The sequence below is a fragment of the Miscanthus floridulus genome, chromosome 7 (assembly GCF_019320115.1).
Source record: "Miscanthus floridulus cultivar M001 chromosome 7, ASM1932011v1, whole genome shotgun sequence".
Lineage (NCBI taxonomy): Eukaryota > Viridiplantae > Streptophyta > Magnoliopsida > Poales > Poaceae > Miscanthus > Miscanthus floridulus.
The window spans coordinates 50035706-50041728 of NC_089586.1; the positions used below are offsets into that span (position 1 = coordinate 50035706).

Sequence of the window (6023 nt, forward strand, 5' to 3'; positions counted from 1 at the left end):
CCAAGGGGTCGGGCGAGACGGAACCCGCGTCCTTGGAGTCAGGCGAGATGGAGCCCGCACCCAAGGGGTCGGGCGAGGCGGAGCCCGCGGTCTTGAGGTCAGGCGAGATGGAGCCCGCACCCAAGGGGTCAGGCGAGACGGAGCCCATGCCCAAGGGGTTGAGCGAGACGGAGCCTATACCCAAAGGGTCGGACGAGACGGAGCCCGCGGCTTTGAGGTCGAACAAGATGGAGCTCGCGTCTTTAGGGTCGAGCGAGACCTTTTAATACGTCTCGAGCCATCCGGGGAAGCCAGCATAGGCGCTAACTTCCTTGCTTTGGATATCCCTAATATCGATTCCCGACACCTCAAGTGGAGATCAATCTCCCCGAGGATAGCGTCACGGCAACAGAGACCTCGACTCATAATCAAAACCCTAACCTCATGATACCATGTAAGCATTGAGGATTATATATAACTAGGAAGATAGGCGCGCTCCGCTGCGCCCGTTCGCGAAGCATATGCCTATATATATTTGTTTAATTAGCTATCCTTAGGCACTAAGCTTCATAGTATGAGCATAACGCAACAGTGGGCAACTTCAATTTGCATTTTATGAACATAAACCTTGTCTTCTCTCATATATGGCAGGTACTACAACTCTGAATTTCTGAAAACTCAAATATTAAGAGAAGGCCTAAAGGGGGCAATACACTGGGAATGGTTGTTTCCTCATACATTAGTACTTCCATTTGATGTAAAAATGGATCCGTTAGAGACTATCTCGATGCAGAAACCTGACATGCCGCTAGCCAGCAAATAAACGGCTGACTAAAATCTGCAAGAAATGTGTGACCTTTTGTCAGATATGTTTAATAGGCGCGTAATAACAAACATAGACACGTAGTAACATAACAAAATGAAGTGAATGGAAAACTTTCACACATCCGGGAAATGATTCCACAATTTAAAGACAGCCACATATGAGTTTATCCAAATCCAAATGGAGACATATGGTTATTAATTACCCTATTAGTTGCATCTTAACAAATACAGGAAGATGCATTAGAAGCATGGATTTGTCATTCCTCTGTAGTTCTAATTTATTACTACCATTTTGCTAGGACACAAAAATATGGGAAAGAATAAAGTTATAACATCTGATCAGCAAAATTTAATGACTACTATCACCTTGTACTTGTACTTGACCCAGACAACACTGACCAAGGAGCAGGGGTGCGCCTTGGTCAAATAGCGTTTAGGATGGAAGGCTTCAGCATCCTGGTTTGATAAAGGTAATTACAGTTGTTTCTCTTGGACTGGCATGTCATACTACGAAATGAGCAATGGAAAAAAAGTATTGGACTGCCATGTCATGCTATGAAATGAGCAATGGAAAAAAATAATGGGTAAGGTAAATTAGATGGTTTTCTTTTTTTAATACCTTGTGTCGGTTTGGTAATTGTAGACATGATGCAGTTGCCTAGTGCTTGCCCTGGCAATCTGTATGTTGATATGGCCGCATCCTCAAAAGATCCTGATGCCATTTGCATGGAAGGGCAATTCAGTAAAGAAAGAAAAAGGATTTTCTAAATCTGATCTTTTTGTATATTTATATAGCATAGTTTCATAGTTAGATAACATGATACAGTAAGTAATGCAGCTGCTTTTTTCCAATGTTTCATAATTAGATAACGTTAGTAAGTCGAGCTGCTTTTTTCAGGAAAACACGTACATAGTACGATGTTTCGCTATCACTTCCAGTTTGATGCTGATGAAGCACGCAGGCCAATGGTGTATTATTGCGATTATTAACTGTCTCCAAATAACTGCAGTACAAATTAGCTAACACAGATAGCTTCTTTGAACTAACAATCAAATGCTACGTGCAGAAAGAGAAAAAGGTTTGATGTATCTGAACCTGATGGATGGAACAGATGGAAAATTTGTTCCCATTGTCTTCTAAATCAGCTACATATGAGATTTGATCGACAATTAAGGTTGAGTAAACAGAGACAAATGTGGAAGAATGCCAAAGGCAAAAAGAAATCAGCAGTTTCCTTTCTAGGACTGCAAATAAATTTGGTAAACCTAGTCATCCATACTATTTCATTTGGTAAAAAAAATATATTGACATTGTTCAGTTGGCATGAGTATACAGAAGGTAAAATAGAAAAAAACATATTTTAGAAGCAATTCTAAAAAAGAATCATAGTGTCTCCTTAGTTATATTAGCATAGTAATTGTCATGTCATACATATTTGGAAGCAAAAAAGATAGGGCATTAACTAAAAAAAACATGGATACTCAGGTGATGTACCTGGTCCAGAAAGCATACAAATGCATTCAGAAACCTCAATACGCATGTGATGGAAATGTGTGTAGTTGTTTGAGCATTGAGCCATTGACCATATCACAATTGCAAGAAATAGTATAATAAAACAAAAGATGGAAACAAATAGTGTATGATAATCATTTATTCTTGACATAAAGCAATTTGGCAGTTACTCGTAAGACATGGACCATGACTAAAAGGGACAGATAAATTTCCAACTCTCAGCAACCTTGAATTGCTATCATGTGCCAGTAGGAACAATTAACACTCTTGGCTACCTAGGATTTATAACATCTCAGTAGAAATAAAGGTGTGAGCCCTACTTTAACAATTGTAAGTAGTTGATTTAGTAATGACTGTAGGGGTAGCGCAGCAGTGGATCCAGTACCATGAGCTTGGCCTAACTAACAGTATAGCAGTGTAGATTAATTCATGAAGGTCTTGTCTTTGGATCAAAGGGTAGGGCTTCAACCTGAAACTATGAAGGTAAATCATAAAAGTGATAATGACACTGAACCCTAATATATCTAATCACCAAACTGAAATTGAAACATGCTAATAGGAATGGATACTGGGGTGAGGACATTTATTGATTTATGATCGCAGACAGCAAGTCACATGGGCAGCAAGCAACAGTCTCAAATCCTTGTGTACCGCAGCAATAATTTGGGGAAGAAGAAAAGCAAAGCAACAATTAAAGAGAAGATAACGCATCAGGGACTACAGGGACCTCTCCTCAAATGAAAGGCTGGAATGACGTGAGGAGGGCCCTTACCAGCACAGGCTGGAGGCGTCCTAGACGCGAAGATGGCCTTGGTGCTGTCGGGGATCGGGGGATGGACCAGCGTGGTTCTTTCAGCAGCGGCCGGTGGCGCTGAAAACCGCTGCTCCGGAGACACTGAGTAGGGCAAGGACGCAAGGGAAAGGTGGAGAGAGCGAGATAAAGTAGGCCAGCTCGGTGAGGCGGCCATGCGACAGCGGAGCGTGCAGCCGCGCCGTCCCGGTTTGCCACCACGGAGACTGATGCGCGTAGAGGCGGCCTTCCCCGACCTCCGCCAGCCAATGGAAGTGGAGGATATGGGGAGGGAAGAGGGGAGAAAGGAGAAATCTCACCATGCGGCTGTCGCTGGTCATGTCAGTGGGCATGACCGAGGAGGTGATGGCGACGTCTGTGCTGGATCCGACGACGAAGCCCCCATGGAGCCATCGCGCGTGGCGCAGGAGGCAACTGCACCGAAAATGGTCGTCTGACCCGCAGCGACACCGGCGAAGCAAAAGCGGCCGCATCGATGATGGTAGACTGATGAGCGTACATCTGGCAGACCGGATCTGGCCACCAAGCGGCAAAGCGCAGTCGAGAGGTCAGAGGTTCTGCGGTGCCTAGGGGCCTTGCGGCGCCCCTATCGGCCGTGGGGAAGAAGGGGGCAGGGCTCCCTGCTATGAACGGAGAAGGCAAGGATGCGGCAATGGCCAGAAGGAGTGGAGGGAGGCAACACCTGTAGGAGGCGGATTGCGCGAGGCGAGGCCGATGACAAGTATGGTCCTCTTCCAACTTGGGGGAGCAGTGGCGGCGGCGATCGGGATTCAGTGTTAGGCGGCGGAGGTGCCAAAGGTGGGGGCGGAGGAGGCGACGGAGCCTGCGAGAAAGAAACGACGGGTAGAAGCATGATTTCGCACCGCAGCACAATTCATTTTGCGTTGAACATTGGGCCACCAAAGCACAAGGTCCCAAAATCAGGTCGGGACACGCACGAACACCGCGCAGGCGCAACTCGACTGGCCTACAGTAGTGTCTGAACACGCATTAACACCAGGCGGGCGCAACGGAATTGGTCTAAAGTAACGGCTACACTAGCTAATTGCGCGGAAGCTATGCGGTATATATGGCCGTACGGGTAACAGTAATCAGAGCGCTGAGAACGCAGCGATTCTAGGAGCTTTATAGAGTTTAATATGCGTGGATATATTGCATTGAAATTCTTGGATGGTACATAGAGTACTGAGCCTTAGAGCTACTACACCTCCCCGAATACATACACATGGCAATACCATGTTACAACTCTAAGTACCAAATACTATATTCTAACAATAGATAAGGGTTGGAGTTTATAGCGTGTTAAGAGTATCTCCAAGAGTACCCTATTTTCCTTTCCAATCCTTGGTTTTTGGCAAGATGTGAAAAATTCTCTCTCCAACAACTTCTAATCCTTCTTTCTAAAATTTAGGCACTTGACAAATCCTTTCCCGTTGCGCGTAACTTTGCGCGGAGTCGCGGTCGCGCGGATACACGCGTATTCTTCGGCCAATTAAAGGTGGATGGGTGAAAAAAGAATAAAGAGTATGAAAGGGTTTCATATGCAAATGTACATGAGAGAAAGAATATATAAAATTGGTTAAAATAATTTGGAAGTAGTATATGATTCTTGATGTAAAATTGTCTTCTATTTTTTAGAGTGAATTATTGAAAACTATTGGAGATGGCCTTCTTTTTTTCTCCCAGCACATTTTTAGGAGTTGGAAAACATAGACCTTTTAGGAGGAAAATTTAGGATACTCTTGGGAATGCAAATGCTTGAGGGGTAGGTTAATGATGATAGATCTAGCTTCTTAAATTAGACCGTTCTGTAAGTAGTAGCACTTTAAACGACATGTTACGAATATACATCCTAACGGTAACCAGTGTTTGAGATCTATCTCAGTTTCACTGCCATGCAAAAAGAGACCCTAGTTCAATATGATTATGATCATATATATAGAAGTAGGTGGAATACATTTTTTGTCACTCAACCACTGTCTTATACTCTCTTTCGTCCGTGAATTATCATTCATTAACTATTAAATTGGTTATTTTAGTTCTCAAACTTTAACTTCTATCTCAGTTTCATCAATGAATTATCAAAGTGATGTTTTCGATCATCAAACCTTTTTGGGGCTCATCGTCGGTCCTCGTTCTATGCGGCACACCATGTTTTCATGCCTCTTTAGCTCTCTAAAGTTAGGGCAGCTCACCATGGTATCCAAACATGTCTTGTCATGAACCTTACCTTTTTAACAGTTCATGGATGAAACTAGATCTAAAGGTCAAGTTAGACGACTAAAATGACCACTTTAATTGTTTAGGATGAAACTAAATCTGAAAGTAAACTTTAAGAACTGAAACAAACACTTGATAGTTCAAGAACAAAATAAGTTTCAAACCCATGTTCGCTTGGAGGAATTCTGGAGGAATTTGGATGGTTTGGAGGAATTTGTGAGAGAAAAACACTGTTCTGGATAAAAAAAGAAACGGATCAAGCCGGGTTTAAGGGCACGCGAATGGGGGGTCGGAGGCGAAAATGACTATTCTGTCAGAAATATAGAGGAAGAAGCTCCACTATGACTAGGAGGGAAAGCTATTTGTTATGTATCTTAAGATTAAGATGCGGTTAGATGAGAGAATAAATTATATTTCTAAATACAGTTGGTAGAATTGATGCCAAATACAATATAGCTAGAAACCTTTCTATGAGAATTGAAGATTTCTTATACAGACCGTTTGAACATTTTTAATTATATAAGACAGAAACAATATTTTAGATGTTTTTTGCAGTATTTTTAGTTGTTATTATCGGAACCTAGCCAGCCAGTAGGTAAACGGTTAAAAAAAGCAATCTTAATTATCAAAATAAATATTTTTAGAGAGAACCTAGATCAAAGCGTTCCTATGAGA

General features: G+C 42.7%; 1 long non-coding RNA gene across 2 annotated transcripts; it reads right to left on the bottom strand.

Moving 5' to 3' along the window:
* Window positions 1–462: 462 nt before the first annotated feature.
* Window positions 463–2007, bottom strand: LOC136463204 (uncharacterized). Of its 2 annotated transcripts, XR_010760935.1 has the most exons (5): window positions 1901–2007; window positions 1715–1808; window positions 1424–1516; window positions 1171–1311; window positions 463–817 (listed from the first exon to the last, which is right to left on the bottom strand). It is a non-coding gene; the product is annotated as an uncharacterized lncRNA (long non-coding RNA). The 2 variants fall into 2 exon arrangements; XR_010760934.1 differs by having other exon boundaries at window positions 1715–2001.
* Between the last annotated feature and the right edge of the window lie 4016 nt (window positions 2008–6023).